Raw genomic sequence first — 20,238 nt, 5'->3', positions numbered from 1 at the left:
GCTTGGCACGAATGCTTCCTACGCAAGAAGCCAAGAAAAATACACTGACAACCTTTGTGGTTTCTGAGAAACAGAGCCAGGGCTCTGGAAAGCCCAGCAGGTTTCTAAAGAAAGGCTTTTTCTGTGTAGTTAATGCTGCTACACCTCTGGCAGAAACAACGTGCAGGACAAGGTAACCATGAGAAGATACATTAATTGTATTAGTAGGATAATAAAGGCAATTCATCTGAAAACACGTTAGTATGATAGTTCATGAATTGGCCAAAAGTAATGGTCTATAAAACCACTTAGTAGCAGTGCTATTGAAATTTATCTAAAAAGCAAAGCTTGATATCAAATAGCCTGTTTGGCAGCAATGGCTCGGCTATCATTTGTTCATTGCAATAAATATGTTTATTCAATTAAATACTTGTGGAGAATACAGGAACAGGCTATAGGTTACCAACACATGGGTGAGATGGGCTTAGGGGATAAAAGGACAAATGCCAGGGCCCTGGTATGGCATGGCTGGGATTCCCCCCAGTTCCCTGGAACTTGCCCTTCCCCTGTGACTGCTCAAGCTCTCCCTCAGTGAATTCAAACATGGGAACCGGTAGCAAAGCACACTGTGGGATATTGGAGCAGAGTGCTTAACCCTTGGCTCCTAGAGAGCACACCACAACCCCACTGCAGTCACTCCAACACCTACAGGGAAAGAGGACATCCTCTGGAGGAGGAACCCACTTGCAGAGCAGCGCAGCACTGGTTTGACAGCCAGGACAGCCCAACTCACATGGGAACTCCATGCCCCAGCCCCACACATTTCAAGGACAAAGCAGCACGGACCACACAGAGGAAGAGTGAACAGCGCTGAATCTCAAGTGCAGGAATATATAGAACAACACCACTGCACGGGGAGTTGTGGTTGCCCAGCCTGTGGTTTCGTAAGCAGCAGAAAAGCTGCTTAAAGACCAATGTTCATCCTCCCACAACCCTCCAGGAACTCATTCCCATTTGCACATCACACCCCCTCCGTACTGGCAAAGCTTTCCCCACGCCTGAGTGATTAACCAGATGGGGAAGGGCTGATTTGGCTGAAGGGAAAGAAATCCATTTTTGCAAGGTGGGCTGAGATGCCCATCTGGCTCACCATGCCACCACAGACAGCGCTATGGCAAGGGGAGATGGCACCATCAGCTGGCACCCTTGGCAAAGCCACTGCAGTGGGAACACGGGGCAAAGCTGGATACCACAGCCAAGCTGAACCAGGAGCCACTGAAAACTGAGCATCAAGCAGAGCTTCTGCAGAGAGCAGGAATGTGCTCCCCACACATCTGCTGCTCAGACATGTGAAGTCCCAACCTCCAAGCATGCTCACCAGCCCAGCAGGTTAACTGCAAACCCTTTGGGTTATTTTCCTGTTCGTGATGGTCCTCATTACTGCAACATAGATTTCCATAGCAATGCAGTGTCTCACTGGGGCTTAGTGCCCTGCAAGGACACGAGGGCAGGGACAGCACAGGAGCTTAAAGAAGCGACTTGCAGGAGCTTAAAGAAGCCACTTCCAGAGCTCTGTTCCAGCCAAGGATCTGCAAGCAGAATCATCCCTGGACAACTCTCTACAAACAGTCAAGATCTCATCTACAGCTAAAATTTAAGGACAAGTCTCCATTCTGCTTGAATCAACCACTGCTGCCACCCTACTGCTCCTCTCCCTGCCCAAAGAGACCCACACTGGCACAGGCCTGATGGGGTGAGCCAATGCAGGGAGCTGAGTCTTGGGGTAAGCTGTTAACTAAAACTTCCCTTCCCAGGTTCCTGTCCTGATGGGGAAGGTGGGACTGCCCAGGGAAGGACCAGCACAGAGATGAGTTCTGCTTCTGAAGTGTCCCCCAGGGCAGGCCCCAGCCCTGCTTGGAGGGAAGGATGAACAGAGAGATGTCTGAGCTGCTGGGGCTGCCAGGAACACACCAAGAGTGATGTGCACAGCGCTCCTTCCAAAAGCCACAACTGAAGGTCTGAGTGTTTTCAAAAACTGGTAATTCAAGGTTTTAAGAATAATTTCAGATATCTACTTCCATAATACTGGCATGCAAATAATTTTTAGATAGTGGCAAGCAGAGGAATGCAGCTCTGCAGCTGCTTTGCAAAAGTGCCCTGAAGGCACCCAAGGCTTTTCCAAAAGCCCATGGAGAAGCACAATTTAAACAGCAAGCTCTGCACCCCAACAAATCACAGAAAGGCCTAAGTGCTCAGGGTCCTGTTGTTCCAGGCTGCACTCCCACACACACACCTGAAGGCAGGACTGGCCGTATCTCAGACACTACTGAGTGAATCCACTCCACCTGCCCTGTACCAAACCATCCTGCAGCCACCCCACCTCCAGGCAAGCGTAAATCTCGTTGGGTTACACAGCAAAAAATAACTGCCTATCTCCTGTGCTTCAGCCCCACCACCTTGTGCTACCTGAAATGTCTTTAACATGAGATCTGCTGTCAGTCTTCACATTTTAACTCTCCTGCCAGGCTGCTTTCTAAAAGCTTTTAGCTGCACTCACTGATTTCCTGGTTTTTCTCAGGGAAGCCGGTATTCAAGGAATGGTCTGACTGGCACAGAGAGGAGCTGACCTGGCCTGGCACAATAGACCACACGCTGAATTCCAGCATTGTGCTAGCCAAAATACCTAACACAGAACGTGGGACAAGAACATTTTATACCTGGGAGGACATTCTCCACCTGAACAGCCTTGCTGCTACTCCTCAGCTGTTCCCCACTCTGTGGGGCCGATGCGCAGTAAAAGGTATTTCACCACAGTTTTTTGCAGTTTCTTTCTCTCCTATGTCTTTAAGTAGTCCCACTCCTTTTGCAGGATAATCTGGTCTCCTACCATGCTTCCAGACTGTCTCTAAATATACTGTACTGCATAATAACTCTATCACCCATCACTGGGAATGGAACATGGAGGGACTCACAACACAATGACCCAGCTTTATCCTCCAGACAGAAAAAGACCCAGACCCCTCTTTCCCAATGGAATCCTTTTGCTTGGCTTGTTACCCAAATACCCAACCCACCTGACAACCAGCAGGGATCCTTGACCCCTGCTGAATGTGATAGACAAGAGATCAAAGATCTTCAGGAGCTGGGTATCTAACACACACCATTAATGCAAACCTTCTGAACAGTTTTGGTTTCAAAGAGATTAAGGCACACTTCAATAAAACTCAGCTCACATGCTGGGGCTTCATACAGCCCACGGACAATTCAAAACTGCTTTTCATATAACTAAGAGTATCCATAAAATAAAAAAGTTTCATTCTTTCCCTTCACAGTCTCCAAATTAATTTGTCTGCCCTGTTCCACAAATAAAGCAATACTCGGCAGCCAAATAGCTGCAAGTCAAGGATGTTTGGTGTATGCGATGCTTTCCAAGGAGGATTTAAGCAGGTTTTATTTAAGTTGGTTTTATTTAACATCAAGTATACACAACTGAAAAAAGAGAGTCATCCTCTTCTAACGTAGCCTTCAACCTTACATTCCATCTGCTCAGCTACCAAACCCTGCCCCCACCAAAAATGCCACACAAGTACTAGCCCAGTAGAAATCCTTACTGCTAGAATTTCTGAGATGTTAATACAAACTCGGGGGTCATGTTGTGGTAAAGTCCCTATTTGTATGTACAGGATGAGTTTGAGTTGAACCTGTCTTACGAGACTCAGGTCTTGGTGGCAAAGGTGGGATGTACTGCCTGTGCCTGTGTTATTAAACTCTGGAGTGCCTCCAAGTTCGAGGTGTGAGTAGATACACCAGCCATGTCCTGCTTGGTGTCAAGGTAAGACCATCTCCACCTCATCCCAAACTCCTGGTTTTCAGTGAATACAATTCTACTAAACTTTCAGGTGTGGTATCTATACAAATCCTGGATAAACACGTGGGAAATAACTTCACTGAATAAAACCACCTTCTGTAGAAACCAATGACCATGTTTTCCTTGATGGAATTTCCTGCCACTCGAGTCTATTCAACTTCACTACGCCTTTTGTTTTGGGGTTTTTTTCCCTACAAACTGCAGTAGCCACCCAAGAAAAAGGACAACATTCAGGTTCAGATAAGCCTGTTTCTCACCAGTGCCATCCCAGTTCCAGGTCTCTTAATCTGCTTTCATCAATTTTTCTCTGCTGCTCTTGTAGAGAAGACCCACAGAGGTATCTGAAACACTCATCAGACAGACAGCCTGATACAGCCAGTGACAAACACTTCCCTATTCTCCACTGATTTAGACCTTGCTACTGAATTGAGAGATGAAACTTAATCCAGTTTCCCTACAAAAATCCATGGAATTCCTGACTCTGTTTTCTCTCCCAGCGGAGGCAGCAGCCACAGGGAGCTCCTCACCTTTTCCCCATGGCAGCAGAGCCCCAGCCCAGCCCACGCAGCATCAGGGGAGCAGGCACAGGGCACAGCAGCAGATGAAGGTGCCTCACTCTCTCCCAAGCAGTCTGTGTCTCCTAGCAGCTTCCAAACTGTCACAGTTCTGGGGATTAGAGTGACTCCTCATCAGTCAGAATCGGGAACATGCTCTGTCACTACAGTTTTCACTCCACTCAGGTCCTGCTGCTGCTTCAGGGTTGGAGGCAGGCTCTGCATAAGCAGTTTCACTGTGCTGGTCCTGGGAGCTCAGCAGAGATTTCACAGTGGCAAATACGAAGTTTGCTTGGCAGATGCTGGTGCCAACAGTTATGCAAGTGTTCAGCCCGGATCATTTCTTTTCTGACAGAACTGTTTTACTACAAAGGATCTAGAAAGGAGGTGCATGGAAGACAAATCACAGGCAGCACGAGCAATTAGTGACTTATCTATGTCACACTAAGGCTCCAGTTCATGGATGACACCCTGAAAGAATACAGAGCCAAACTCAGGCCTGTACCCATTTAACTGTCCATATGGATAGCCCCAACAAACTTCCAATTCATTTCTGCAGTTTTCAGTTTCCAAAACTCATGCACGATCCCAACCCCATAAAGAAGACTGACAGGGTATCAAGAGTGCTTTAGAAGACACACATGCTCTTTGTAAAAAGGACAGTCTCCTCTAGAACTGAGATTAATTTTTATATTCTGGCTGAAGAACTTCATATTTGGGAAGAAAGGATGTGTCATGACCAGCAAGCTATTATGAATAATAATATATATAATAATAGTTGTTATGAATAATAACCACTCACTCTGCCTTCACGTGCATGTTTGTGCGTTTTATGCTGAAGACCTTCAGTAACACCACAGAAGAAAAGTTCCCAGATCAGAACAAGTAACTACCAGATGTGTAACCGCTGTATTTAGCTGCTCCTTGGGTCAGGACTGCGAGGCTCTGGCCATGAAGGACACCAGACCTGCAGTTTAAGCAAATAGCAACATCTCTCACGAGCTTCTCTCTACAGAGATGGCAGCTTCCACCTCCCAACCTCAGCCCCTACTCAGCCACATCTCTCACACTGAAGCTGTAGGCTCAGACTGTAGGTTCACACCACAATATGGGGGCTCAGCCTGGACACAAGATGTCAGAACCCAGGAGACTCTTGTGCATCTGCTGGACCACTTGACTTCAACTACCAAGAGCCCTTCCACCGTCAGTGCCTCTTTCCACTCTTGAGGCAGAAAACTCCATGAAGCTTCCCTAAAATCACTGAGAAAGAATTAAAGAACAGCTTTCTGGCACTCTCTGAACCACAGCAGACATTTCAGACCCTAGGGACAGGCACTCAGTGCAGATATAATAACTAGGCTGTGGCTTCAGAGCATGGCCTTTCAAACCCCAAACTATGCCAGCACAGGTTCCAATTACCAACCTTAAGTTAACAATGAATGCAAGAAGGGGCAACCTTTTAACAAGATAATTTTTGCCACAACTATATGTTAAATAAGAAAAAGGTTGTTATAAATTAGTCCACTTTATCAGCTGGCACAAGAATTTGCCACAGCTGCAAAATTGATTTTTGCTTAGCCTGCAAAACCTCACTGATGGCTGGTAATAAAGGGAAAAGAAAACCTGGGGATTTTTGTTCTGATCTTCTTCAGCACTCAGCCTGCAATAAAAAGTGCTGTTTATGCTAAAGAGTCAGAAATAACCAGAATCTGACCCCACTCAAACTGCATTTTCATTCCTAAATTGATATGCTGTTATGCAATACCCTTCAGTGCTTTTAGCTGACCACATCTTCGAAACCTAGTCCTTCATTAGCAATTTAAAACTGTCAGGAGTCCACAAATACTGGAGCTGTTGGAGCCAACACACATGTTTTGGAAAAAAATTAAGAAAAAAGACTCCCTATAATTAGGGGGTTGATGAAAATTTACTTAAACATGGAACAAATGGACAGCCTTGTATCACCAGAGACTAAATACCATATTCTCCCTCAGTTCCATGCTCAGCATAGCAGCAACCAAGGACTACATAACTAAAAGTTCTGTGTTTTAAGAATGGAAAAAGTTCTCCAGTTTTTTTCTCCTTTTGCAAAACCTACTAGAAACACCCACTGAAGCAAAAGGAGAACATGAGTGTGAAGGCTCTTCAAAGTAAAATGTTTTCTAGGTTTCCTATGAAAACTCCTTCAGAAGTCCTTTTGCAGTCCTCCACTTTGATTCAGGAACACTCTGTCAGTCTTAGCTGAAAATTACAAAGGAGCTTTTTTTAAAGAAAAAAGTAACAAACCCCACAGGTGAGGAGACCGAGATTTTCCCTTGGTGCTCAGGACAACCTTCAGCAACATCTCTGAGCTATAAACAATGAGTTCTTCTCACAGGAAGAGTTGCACCATCACCACACGCCCTCAGACAACTCTCAACTTGCAGCTCCACCAACACACCGTGAGTTTGGGAGGGGGAAGGGAGGAATTCACAAAAACAAACCCCAGAAGAAAGAGTGAGCATGAATGGGCTGCACAAGCGTGGTTTGGAGGAGTGAGGCAGCTCGCAGTGCCTGCGCTAAGGCTGCACGCCCTGACACCCCATCTCCTCCAGGCTGTGGGTTCTGCAACGCTGGGCCACCGACTGCTCACAACTTACGGCTTCTCCAGAAGAGCAGAGCAAGCAATAGTAAAAACACCGTGCTGTGATGAATTTTGGAATGATTTCCAGAGTTCCTGCACAGCCATAAGCACCTTCTGTCAAGTACAAACTCGCTAAAGGTGCGCCACAGCACATGGGAGTCAGAGCTAAGCATGACCTGCCTGGGCAGAAACCCTTCCGAGTCACTGCCCTCACAGACAGATGACCAACTACAGCAACTTCTGCTAAAAAAACAAAAGTCACTGTCCCACCCACATTCCATAAAAACAACATGAAGGAACCAGGTTTGAGAAAAAGGAGTCACTGCTTGGATGGTCTTGCTGGGGAAAAAAAAATAACAAAAATTTAATATAGTAACAAAGCCATTTACTAAGTAGAAACCAACTCAAATCTGATTAAAGACACATTTTTCTCTCTCCACCCCTTCTTTTCACCCCCAGGAACAGGAAACATGACAAACATACAGAACAAAAACCAGATGACCTAAAAAATCCTGTTCCGTTGGCTTTGCACCAGTGCTTTGCCTGTGGTTCTGCTGAACACTGCATCTTTCACTGACAGCCACTGACTTTTCCCTAGGCCCATAATAATACTCTGTTAATCAAATAATCATATTCAAATTGTCTTAACCAATTCTGTAAACTAAGTAAACAGGCTTAGAACACCTGACACTAAAGTACTGATGCATAAAGACCAGAAATTAACTTTTTCTCCTTGAGGTTATAAGCTTTGAACCCTGCACAACTAATCTGCATTATTCTGTTTTGCTACAAATAAACCCTCTAGCTTTTTTTTTTTTTTTTTTTTTTGTGCTACTCTTATTGGATTTCATGTAATTATTTTTCCTCCCTAACCCCCAGCTAGGAGAGAGGGGAAGAACCCCTCTCACAATCATACTGCACTCTTCTCTGTGCCTGTGCAAAGAGGTTTGTGACTGAGGACTCCACCAGCAGTGAAGTGTCATGGAGTAACAAACACAGGCTGTGCCCACTGTCCAAGAAAGCCTTCCCCAGGTCTCCACTTTCAGGATGCATTGTTTAATGTTACTTAGGAAATGTGTTTCCATCTGCAAGGGCAGTAGTTTCTAATTAAACACATCTTCCAGAGAGTGGAAGTGACAGGAACTACAAAGCCATCGTTTGTACCAAAATTTAAACTACTCCAGAGCCTCTCACAGAGCCAAACCAGATTCCTGCTTTTCACTCAAAAGATATTCTGTATCTTTCATTCTGTTTGTAGCTTTTATGAAGTCCTTTGACCCAGAAGGTTTCTAAATGTTAAAGCCAAGGAGTCACCAGCTGACCATGTGACAGGAGAGCGGCTCTGCACCTGCAGCCAGGACTGTCAGAGCCATGTGGGCTCCTGCCAGCACTGGCCACTGTGGCCACCAAGCACATCTGCAGAACAGCCAGTCCAGACTCCAACTCCTGCCTCAGGAGCCTCCTAAACTGCTGGACCTTGGTAGAGAAGCAACGCTACTTGTTTGTTCTTCTCATGGTTTTATTGTTTGTTTTACTGCCTGCCTGTTGCTTTCACTTTTGGGGATGGCTTTACACACTGCCACCACCCAGGAAAAAGGTGAGGGAGGATAAGAGGGAGGGAAGATAAATGATGATAAATGATTGTAGGGATCAGTAAAAAGAAAAGTGGCAGGGGTCAGTAATTACGACCAGAAGGAGACCCCAAACCGCATCCCAGAGCATCCATCACTCCACAAAGGCATCAAAGAGCCAGAGGATACTGCTCAACGGTGCAACAGGCAGAGCTCCTGCTTTATTCCCTCCTTCAGTGCTGCTAACAGTCGGCTCAGCCAAGACCAGGTGAAGGGCTTGTAACTTAGGGCCTCAGACAAGGGCTAGGCTGATAAAAAATTGACAGGACCAGTACAACCAGAACCTCCTGATGAGGGTCATGGCAGGACAGACCTCCCAGCTGTAGTAATCAGAACACACCAAGCCCTCTGTGCACCACTTCCAGTTCACTGTTCAACTTCTCACCTTTGAAATGAATAAATAATTAAAGTTTCAGGTTGCTTAGACTCCAAAACATCTGGACATCAGATACAAGTTGGAATGAACTGTATGGTTTTAAGTGAAGTTATTATGAGATGTGTCACTTGCACACACATCCACAGCCCATCATGAATTATCCAGGACCAGGAGCAACCCTTCAGCACTGAGCAGCATGACTCTCGAGGTCTTTAAGTCATGCTAAAAGGGATTAGTTTTACAAGCATACATTACATGGACATACTTGCAAGAAAGAGGGCAAAAACTGGCAGCTTGTACATCTTGATTAGTTGCACTCACACCCACTTTCACCTTCTTGCTTCTAAGCTCACCACAGCTCTCTCCTCTGCTGTTCAACAACGCTGGCACTGAATTCAATATTCCAGTCAATTAAAAAAAACATTTACCCACCTACAGCTTCAGCTGGAGATCTCAAGAGCACTTTGCTAAGATGAATACTGACCTGCTCAGTGTTACGCAGGTTAAACACCGTTTTATAGGCACACAGCTCAGCCCTGTTTACATGAAAAATTCAACTGACCTTTGTGGCTCTGTAAAGCTACATTGCTAGTGCAGCCCTTGTGCAGACCATTTATTTAAGTGGATCTTCTGTGCTCAGGTTGTATCAACCAGAGAAAGATATAGAAAAAGAATCTCCCCCCTAGAGCCTTAGATCTGCATAGATATCACTTCTATAAGTGCTCAGAATAAAGTGAATGAAAACTCTGAGCCCTCGGGGAAGTGGGAACAGCAGTGGAAGGCGGAGCAAGGAAAACCACACAAGCCATCAAGGCCACACGTTCCTGATAGCACTGACCCTTACTGACTGAAATGGAAAGCCACAAATTCAGTATTTCCCTGAGCTTCCTCTTGACCTGCTGAGCAATGGCAGAACTGCAGGGCCTACAATCTCCCCTCAGTTCCTTCAGTTAACCTCCAGGCAAAAAAAATATATTTTTTTTATTTCTCCTGACCCTTCAGCACCTACCCACCCACCAAGCTCATTAGTTTCCGCCTGTTCTTTAAACTAGCTATTGAAGGCTACTTTAGAACAGGGTGCACCAACGGTGCCTCTTCTACCCTAATTTGCACCAAAATCTCATTTGCTCCATATCAACTCCTCATTTGCTCAACATCAGCTCCACACAGAAGTTCTTCTTAAGCATATACAGTCATATGCAGATCTACTCCATAATAGGGCACTGATTGCTGAGAAACTGGGTGTTCTTTGGGAAGAACAGCACACCACAAGCTGAGATCTCACATCATGCCCAGTGCAATCCTACCTGCCCCACTGGTGCCAGATCCGTGTCTGCTTTGTTCTCAAGCCCCTCACTGCCAGGAGTTTCACTCATCCTGGGCTGTAACATGAACACTCCCCTGTCCTTGTGCCACTCCATGCCCTAAAGCAGAGCTGCCAGAGAAGCAGCTGCTCTCCAGCTTGGCTTCATGGGCACTGTTCCACTCTCTGCCTTGCTAATGGTTATTCCTTTAGATACAGCTGGCCTCATGTTTGCTTTTTCCATCCCCGAGTTTATCAGAGAATGGTTTGGGTGAGAAGGGATCTTAAAGCTCATCTCACCCCACCCCTGCCATGGGCAAGACACTTTCCACCAGCCCAATTTGCTCCAAGCTCCATCCAGCCTGGCCTTGGACACTTCCAGGGATCCAGGGGCAGCCACAGCTGCTCTGGGCACCCTGTGCCAGCGCCTGCCCACCCTCACAGCCAAGAATTTTTCCCAATATCCCATCTAACCCTGCCCTCTGGCAGTGGAAAGCCATTCCCCGGGTCCTGTCCCTCCAGCCCTTGGGAATTATCTCTCCATGTTTCCTGCAGGCCCTGCAAGGCCACACTGAGATCACCCCAAAGCTTCTCCTCTGCAGGTGAACATTGCCAGCTGTGCCAGCCTTTCCTCCCAGCAGAGCTGCTCCATCCCTCTGCTCATCCTGGAGCCTCCTCTGGCCTGGCTCCAGCAGCTCCAGCTCCTCCCTGTGCTGGGCCCGGGGTGGGGCAGCTCTGCAGGTGGGGGTCTCACCTGAAGAGGTGAAGAATCCCTGCCCTCCATCTGCTGCTCACAGTGCTTTGGATAAACCCAGGATACTTTGGATAAATTCAGGCATTGATCCCTGAATTTAAAGTCTTTCAGAAGAGGCTCTTGGGAGTCTAACTGATTAATAAGTAGCTGTCTTGTAAATTAGAGGAATTTTAACAAAAGGGAACATCAGACTGGGGGAGAATTTCGCTTAGCAAACTGTGTTAGTTTAGATCTGTATATTGAATAATGTCTATCACTTCACAAAGCATGGGGAAAAAAGGTTACTCCTCTAATTCCACCAGAGATATTTATAAACACATATCAAAGGACTAACAGATGTTTTCTGTAATGCATCTAGGATTAACAAGCAAAAATATGTAATCATATTGAGAGAAAAGGTAGCTGGCTCTTTAAATCCACCAGTCACAAGGAATTATGAATCATATTCAACTATCAGATTTGCCCATAGAAGAGTCTGGACTAACCTTCTGCACACCAGAAATCACAGTTACACCCATTCTCACCCTGACTAGCAGATAAGGAGTCTCAGTCACTCGAGAAGAACAATCCCACTTCCAGTTTCAGTGACTGCATTCCTCCTGCAACTCCTTCACCTCAATAAATCCATCTGCACCCAGTTCTGCTTCGTGACACAGCAGGCCACTCTCAGTGCTTGTCTTTCCAAAGGAGCTCATCCAGTCAGGGTGCTAGCATACAATTTTGTGGTAGCTCTATTTTAAATCTCATTTGCTGGATTAAAATAGTATGGAGTTAAAAGTAGTAATTATCAAACATCTGCACTTTCTCTAAAGCTGCAATGCTGTTTAACCAACGCACGAGCTATAAAGTCACTGAATGGAGCTATTCCAGATTAGCTGTAGAACAGTTCGGGTGAATTCCCAGAGCAGTAACACATCCCATTCTTCAAGGTCACACTCTCAACACTGAAGTTCTGCAGCACAAGATTTTGAGTGATGTCAGTTAAGGCACAAAAGCAGGAAGCCTCATCCCTGGAAGCATCCAAGGCCAGGTTGGACAGGGCTCAGAGCAGGGTTTGGGCAGCAAGGTGTCCCTGCCCATGGCAGCGGAGTGGAACCAGATGAGCTTTAACGTCCCTTTCAATCCAAACCAGTCTGTGATTCATCATTATGCTGAGTGACTGTCCCTAACAAAATGGCACTCAGTCCTCTTTTATTCATCATGTTTCCTTTGGTGTCCAGCAAAGCTGAGAGATGCCAGTAAAATAGAATCCAGCAAATCCTAAACAGCATGGCCACGTGGGCTCTCGCTCCAGACCAGCCCCTCTGGCCACTTATGATGAGCAGGCTGCTTTGGCCATTTGGTATTTTTGTGATCTTGACTAATTCTCTGCACAAGAAAGGTCATTTAGAAATCAAAACAGTAACAGTAGATATAAATTCAAGGCAGGCCTGAAGTCCCACTAAAGTGTATTTCCAGCTCATAAACATTTCAACTTAATGCGGATTCCTCTGCAAGATCAATTTCTCGATCTTACAGCTGCAGAAGGAAGATATTCATGCTGCTGAAAAAACACAAATTACTTTTCTATTACATCTCCCAGTTAACTTTATCAGACCAACAGAAGCCCTATGAAGAAACTGCACATTAATGTCTGTCCTTACACATGTCAGCACAGAAATGCTGATGTTTCAAAGCCTGAAAATTCATTGTGAGGAAGGTATTTACATTTGTATTTTAAAGCATCGATTTGAGCACAGGATTTCTAATCTCTGCCCACTGCGCTCCCCCCGGCCACCTTGTGTAAACTTTAAATCTCCAATGCAGAAGCCTATTATTAGAGCTGGCTGAAAAAAAAATGTAAAGACTGAAAGCACATTGTTTGTTATGGAAAAGGTTAGAGCAAACCCTTTCTAAAAACAAAACCTACTAAACCTTTGTCTGTTTCCGCTGAGAAAAGTCAAAACATTTCTGTGATGTTTTAGAAACTGTTTCTTTGAAAATGTCGAACAGTGACTCAACATCAAAGTATGTCCTTCTAAACAGGATGTTTCGATTCAGAAGGGTGAAATAAGTACAACAAAACACTTAACGTGGCCTTGGTGCCCCAAGACAGAGCAAAGACTTCACCCAGCGTAAAATGAGCTGGGTTTTCACCTTCATCAACACAATCCTGCCTACAAAGCAAGGCAGGAACTGAAATAAACAACTCCAGAGCCTGGTGTAGCCAGCAGGACTGAGGAGCCCAGCCTCTCCCACCTCCCCAGTCCCAGTGCAGGAAAAACACAGGAAACCAGGAACTAGAGCACAAGTGACTGAAGCACCCAGGAAACACCTCCTGCACAACTCCCATCCCAAAAAAAAAACAATAGGCAAAGCCAAACGAAGGGGGAAGGGCAGCAAAGAGCTCCCAGACTGGTTCAATAGATAGCCCAGACACGCCTGGAGTCATAACTCCGAAAGCCGGGCTGAGGACACGGTCCCGGGGCTCGCGGCCCAGCTGGGCCACGGAGCGATCGATGACCCTCGCCAGGAGACACGTCCTGGGCACGGCTGTACGGGCAGACAGGCAGGGAACCGTGCCTCGATCGCATCCGATTCTTCACTAAACATTTAGTTTAGGGAACACGCACTTTCCCGCAAACTTTCGGCCCGAAAGATTTGAGGCGTTTTGGACTGGTAGGAGCACTAAGTAACAGGCGGGTGGCCCAGGGAGCCCAGGGCCACAGGCAGCAGACACGGGGGTCGCACAGAACCCAGCAGCGGACGCGCTCTCCCTACTTTTCGGTCGGGAAAAGTAGCACGAAACTTTCTGTCAGCGAAGGAGAGGCTCTCGCCTCCCAGCACAGGAGGGGATTAGCGATGGGTGTCACAAAACGTGGCGGAGCCAGGCGGGGCCGCGGGGTGTTCCCGGCTGTTCGCGTACGGGATCAGCAGCACGGCCGGGGCCGGAGGAGGGCTCGCTCCGGCTCCGGCGGCGCCGCCCGGACAGGCCGCGGCTCCGAAAGCCACGGAGCGCTCCCGGGGGGCTCCCGGCCCTGCCCGCAGCCGGGGAGCGGCGCCGGGGCGGCCCCGGCCGGCCGGGGAGGGGCCTGGACACCGCCCGCCGCACCGAAACTTCGCCGGCAGCGGCCGGGCCGCGCTTCTCCCGCGGCAGAACGCGCTCGGCGGCCCCGAGAGCCGCGGTCCGCCCCGCTCCCACGCGGGCCCCGGCACAGCGCAGCCTCCCCACAGCCGCGCCCGGCTCCCTTCCCACGCTCCCATCCTCCGCCCCCCCCGCCCCAACCCCGCCGCAGCGGGGCCCGGCCCGGCGCCTAAAAGTTTCTAAGTACGAAAGCCGCAGCTTTACCGGGGCAGAGCTGGGCTGGGTGGTGGCGGCCGCCCTGGCTGCGCTCGGCCCCGCCGCTTTGTCCCGTCCCGCGGAGGAAATGGGCTCTTCCGGCGCCTCCCCGCCCGGCCCGGCCGCTCTTCCCGGCACCGCCCGCCGCACCGCCCCCGCGCCCTGCCGGCGCCGCCCGCCTGCAGGTGAGGGACGGCGGGGACGGGACGGGACAGGGCGGGAGCCCCTCGGACAGGGCAGGAGCCCCTCACCCCGGGCAGGACAGACGGGATCCCCTCACCCCGGGCAGGACAGACGGGATCCCCTCACCCCGGGCAGGACAAGCGGGAACCCCCTCGGACAGGGCAGGAGCCACTCACCCCGGGCAGGACAGACGGGATCCCCTCACCCCGGGCAGGGACCCACCAGACCCCCTCACCCCGAGCAGGGCACCCTAAAAGCTCCCAGACCCCCGGAGCAGAGCCTGGCACAGCTCCCTGTCCCCTCGGGCAGCCTCCCTTCACAGCCCTCCACCGGCCGCCCCCAGCCCAGTCTCTTAGGATGCTACTTTTGACATAGAATCAATAAATTCAAAGTCAAAACCTGGCCTTGTCCTCCTAAGTGCAGCATGCCGAGGCTCTTTGGAGAGAGGAGAACTGATGGATGCAGGGATTTGAAGGAGACAGAGGGAAAGTTATAGCCGGGTTTCCCCTGGGTTTGTGAATTGGTATTTTGTTTTGAAAATCTAGATATTTTCACCCTCCTGAAAGCTGCTGCTTTAGGAAAAGCCTTCTTTTCATCCAGATGTCTCTAATAACAAGGCTACAGGTGAGAGGAATCTCCGGGTACAAGCAGGGCAACAGGAGCCCCTCTAAGAAGAGAGGAATGTTTTGTGAACCCAGCCTTGACTTGAGAGGCAGGTCTGCAGGTGGAAGAACTTGTCTTTATGCGATAATTTGTTTCAAAGTTTTCTTTGAAAAGTCTCAGTGAGCCTGTTGTGAGAGAGAGCGGTTGTTTTTACCCTGCAACAAATTACTCTGGGACTTTCTGTGGTGTGTTTTGAGATGGTTTTTAATACAAATCTTTCCACAGAACTTACACTTGTACTGGATTGTAAAGACAACTGAATAAATTTAATACATTTCATGACTCATTTGCCAGCACTTCTGAGATACCTGAATCTACATGCTCCATCCTTTGCTATTAAGCAAAGAATAGAGAGATTGAGTAACCTACAAGGAAGATTTATTCAAGGTATGTAACTGAGTGAGGGGGCTGGCCCAAGGTCAGTGTCACAGCACAGGTGACCACACCGTGGTCAGGACTGTGACTTTCCTCCAGACCCTGGTTCAATGGGATTTGCAGGGCTCTGTTTCCCATCTTTGCCATATTTCTACAAGCCTTTCCTGCAGGAACACCATGTCCTGCAGCGAATTTGATTGCATTTTTCCTTCCTGCAGGTTTAATCCAAGAAAGGGATCCAAGACAAGGAAGTAAGCAGAGTACTGTTGTTTTATAATCCAGGAAGAAAATAGGGATCAAGAGCCCAGCCTTGTCAATGAGTGAAATTAGTCAGAAGAAGGTGAGATCTGTAATTGAAATTAAACTGACTGAGATACAGGTTATTAAAGAAAATGCAGGTCTTCAGTGCCTCAACAAACAGACTTTCCTATGGAAACACATGGAAAACAGATTTTTTAACTTCATTGTATTTCCTGCTTATACCAAACCATTAATATTTGGTGTCAATTGCACCAGGGATCCAAACTACTCATTTCTGTCTGTAGCATACTCTCAGTTGAAATGGAGTTTACACTTCAATAGCTTGCTTTCTTTCATTACTCCTTTTAATATCATGTCTTGGCCTCCTGTGATGGCTTCCACATTCGGCAGTTCTGTGTGCCTCACATCCTTTCAGGACAAAATGTCAGATTTAAAAAAAAAAATCCTTTTTAAACCTACAGATTCAAAAGTAGAAGGCCTGGAGTTGTAGAGAATCGCGTGTTCTGCACTGCACCACTGAAAAGTCAAGGCAGAAGCGGGAGATCAGCTGGCAGCTCTGTTGGTTCATGGAGCGAGTTAAAAGGCTCAGCAAACAAAACATAAAATTATGTAAAAATAGAGCCAGCTAGCTTGAGATTGGACTTTGTCTCTTAATTAACAGCTCTCTCTGAATCACAGCACTGGGCTCTGTCAACAAGACTAAAATGCAGGGGGTGTTCAGACAGGCACCCAGCAACAGTAGCTCACACCTCCCATCCAGCCCATGTCATTGGCAGCTTGAAATCGAATGCATTTTCTGAAATGAGTTACAAGCCTGCTGCTTGACCTCAGATCTTCCCGTGACAGTGTTTGTGGTTTCATAATCCCATTTCCCTGGTGGATTTTAAAATGTTTTTCTTGCCCTTTTTCACTGGGTGAAAACACGGGGTAGGCAGGGGAGAGGACAGGGAGAGGGAGGCGAGGTGGCCACACTGATACCCCAGGGAGGTTTGTGTAACACCAACAGAAGCTCCTACTCTCACCCACGGAGGATCCAGCTCCAGGCAGCCTGGCCCTGCTCCTCAGGTGTGTGCACAAGGGCAATCCCCGGCCAGGGCCACCTGGAGACACCGTGTGGGTGTAGCCACCGCAGGGGAGCTGCATTTTCCTGTAAATCCTGGGCTGGGTCTGTGTAGGAAGGGGCTTGTTTATGTAGCACCTGCTGGAGCTCCACTCCCAGTGTACACGAGGTCTAAATGATGTGCCTCACCTGGAACTGAAATTTCTGTTTCTGTAACAACACTGTTGAAGGGAAGTAGTTGCTCCATGCATCCATTTGTGCTCCATTTCAAAATGTTTGTTTGGTCTTTTTGGTTTTGTGTTTTGTTTTGTTATTTGCAAGAAGTAAATGTTGCACCTCTCACATCAGTTTCAAAGACAGGATTGCTGGGGCAGGAGATGGTGAGGGGATTGAGAGGGATGGGAGAAGGAAGGAAATAAAAGAGAATGAGGAAAAGATATAGAGTGTTGTAATGGCAAGCTGAAGGTCCTGCCACAGGGGCTGAATGGGCAGCAGGAACTGAAAGAGAAGAAAAACTTCAAATACTCCAAAGGAATCTCCAGGTTCAGATAGCAGCAGGCTGAGGCTCTCTGCAGGCTGATGTGCTGGGCAGTGGGGACAGCCCCAGGGCAGCCGTGCTGTGCCAGCAGCTGTGTGACTGAGCAGCAGTGACCGGGCACAGCCCTGTCACCTCCTGTCCCTGGGCTGCCAGTGAGGGGCCAGCAGCGGGGCAGGGACTCACAGCCAGTGAGCTTTGCTCTAGGGCCCCCCACAAAATGCAGCCTCCCTGGAGGACTGAGGGCTCTGATGAAGTCAGCAATATAGCAAAGTGACAAAAATGAGGGTCTGGCACCAGTATCTCATGTGTGCTATGGCACCAACTCCTGGGACTCCCCAGTGCTCATCTCAGCGTTCCAGGCAGCTGGGAGGCATCACCATTCCTTTTCAGGGCTTGGATACGTAAAGAACTAAGATTGTCTCGCAATATCCAACTGGGAATGAGCATGTGCAGAGCCAGAAATCAAATTCCAGTGTCCTGGGGCAATGCATGGCTCAGGACTCTGGAAGTGCTGGTAGCTGGTGCTTCTGGGGGGACTGCAGGTACACAGCCTCAGCTGTGACCACAGCACCTACCTCGGTGAAATAAGCCTCAGTCAGGAGGAGAAGGGACTTAGCAGCACACCTGCAGCTACACTGGAGCTCCCTGGCACTGCTGGCAGCGCAGGGATCAGACCCAGGTGATGCTGCAGTGCCTCTGGGGTCAGCACTGGTTCTGTGGGAGCCACAGCCACAGAGCCAGGGCTGTGCTCCCCATCACTGTCACCCTCTCCACAGAAAACTGTCTGCTAGAAACATGTCCTGGTTCATAATCACTGGGTCCTAAGTGAAACACTCTTCCTGCACTATCAAATGCTCCTGGGCCCTCCAGAAAGAGAAGCAATCTCTAACACCAGCGTGGCCAGGAACACAGGGGCTGCAGCATGGGGCAGCATCCCCCTGTACAAACACTACAGCACATGCCTGTGCTGCCTGAAAAAAGCAGGGGATGGAATGAGGGAAAATTATGGCATCCCAAAAGGCTCAGCATGAACTGGGTTCACTGGTTGCTGTTCCTAGCCCGAGTAGTTTGCATTCACCTCCAGGTTTGCACAGCCTTTGTGTAATAAACTGTCATAGCCCCTGAGAAGGGAACATTCAAAAAAGTGCCCCGAGGCAATGCATAGCAGAAGCCTGAGAATCCTCCTGCATGAGTCACTGACCTCCACACACTGCATCTATTTCAGCCTTTAATTAATAAGGTTTTACATTTCTATGGCATTTTCCATCTGGAAAGATCCGAAAATGTTGTAAAGACTAAGGGGTGTACAGCACCATTGAAGTGTGATTCCTGTAGAGGTGGGACTGTGAGAGCTTCGCCAAGGGCACAGGGGAAAAAGGTTCTTAATTTTAAATGCAGCCTCTGTTACGTCACTGGGCATTTCATATCTGTGGAGATCAGACAAAAAGATTTTAGTTTCTAAGGCACCACTTGAGTAAATAACATTGTAGATGGTTTTTGTTATGCAGGGAGGATGCAGTGCAAAACAAGTACTGGGTGATTTTAATTTGGGGTGTTAAAGGCTCACAAGCTACAAATTTAAACTATCATTGGATCAAGGCTTTCCTGCCTCCTGGTAATTGATTCCCAAATGTTAGACACAAAGCAGAAGCCAGTGGAGGAAACAAATCCCACGCTGACAGCACCTTACCCTGTATCCGGAACACCGAATCCTTGCTCATTCCCTGAAAGCTCAGCAGCATCGTGTGAGGCTTCAGCAAGGTCAAAACCAGCCCCAAGCAGCAAGTGGGGCAATGGAGAAAACCAGGAGGAAAGAGCCCTCCTGTCCCAAGGCTGACACAGCCCCGAGGGGAACCAGGGCTTTGCTGAACCAGCACAAATCCCTTCATTTTTAGTTCTAAAGATTAAACGAGTCCAATCACTCTGCTCAGCAGATGAGCAGGGCCTGGCTTACATGAGGGCAACCGAAAGGACTGTCAGCCACAGCTGGCATCCCTCTTACTAAGAACTTGGCCAAAGTGGGCTGGGAGCACTTGACCACAAAGAGTTTTCAAAGGAATGTCAAATTTCTCTTTTTCCCAGTGTGATTCTAAACTATTTTTATCTACCTCTTTCTGGAATAGAGACACGGGCATTGCCACGACTAGTCGTAAACTTTGATTACTTCCCGAGGAGAAATTGCAGGGAAATTACAGGATAGTGCACTCTTTTTATGTCTCTCCTGCTCCGGGCATGTCAGCGCTGCTGCATTCCAGCCTACCCCCAACACATTCCTCCCTGCGAGTGCCGTCCCCTCCCCGCCCGCTGATGGACATTAATGACCTCCCTCCGTAATTAACACATTGAGCACCGCTGTCAGCACGAGGTGAGTCCCCAGTGCCGGAAAAACACCTCGGTGTGCAGGGTGGGGTCAGTCCCGACTCCCCCTCCACCCCAGCGTGCCCCTTGGCACCTGAGCTGCACCTGAGCTGCACCTGAGCTGCACCTGAGCTGCACCTGAACTGCACCTGCACTGCACCTGAGCTGCACCTGAGCTGCTCCTGCGCTGCACCTGCACTGCACCTGAGCTGCACCTGAGCTGCACCTGAGCTGCACCTGAACTGCACCTGCGCTGCACCTGAGCTGCACCTGAGCTGCACCTGAGCTGCACCTGAACTGCACCTGAGCTGCACCTGAGCTGCACCTGCACTGCACCTGAGCTGCACCTGCACTGCACCTGAGCTGCACCTGAGCTGCACCTGAACTGCACCT

General features: G+C 48.4%; 1 protein-coding gene and 1 long non-coding RNA gene across 2 annotated transcripts in view; one reads left to right on the top strand and one right to left on the bottom strand.

Annotated features, from left to right (window-relative positions):
- CTNNA1 (catenin alpha 1) overlaps positions 1-14,462 on the bottom strand; it is a 117,817-nt gene extending 103,355 nt beyond the window's left edge. Inside the window, exon 1 of the mRNA XM_005533576.3 lies at positions 14,417-14,462. The gene's annotated coding sequence lies outside the window, so the exon portion shown is untranslated. The remainder of the gene's footprint in view (positions 1-14,416) is intronic.
- Positions 14,463-14,674: 212 nt separating this feature from the next.
- Positions 14,675-18,485, top strand: LOC148182991 (uncharacterized). The gene is made up of 4 exons (XR_015774019.1): positions 14,675-15,214; positions 15,479-15,640; positions 15,847-15,968; positions 16,351-18,485. It is a non-coding gene; the product is annotated as an uncharacterized LOC148182991 (long non-coding RNA).
- The last annotated feature ends 1,753 nt before the right edge of the window (positions 18,486-20,238 follow it).

This window comes from Pseudopodoces humilis, chromosome 17, assembly GCF_049639895.1.
Source record: "Pseudopodoces humilis isolate 2021_Gansu_Grassland_sample_001 chromosome 17, ASM4963989v1, whole genome shotgun sequence".
NCBI lineage: Eukaryota > Metazoa > Chordata > Aves > Passeriformes > Paridae > Pseudopodoces > Pseudopodoces humilis.
Note: the sequence above shows the minus strand (reverse complement) of the source record. Positions and strands in the feature narration are given on the sequence as shown.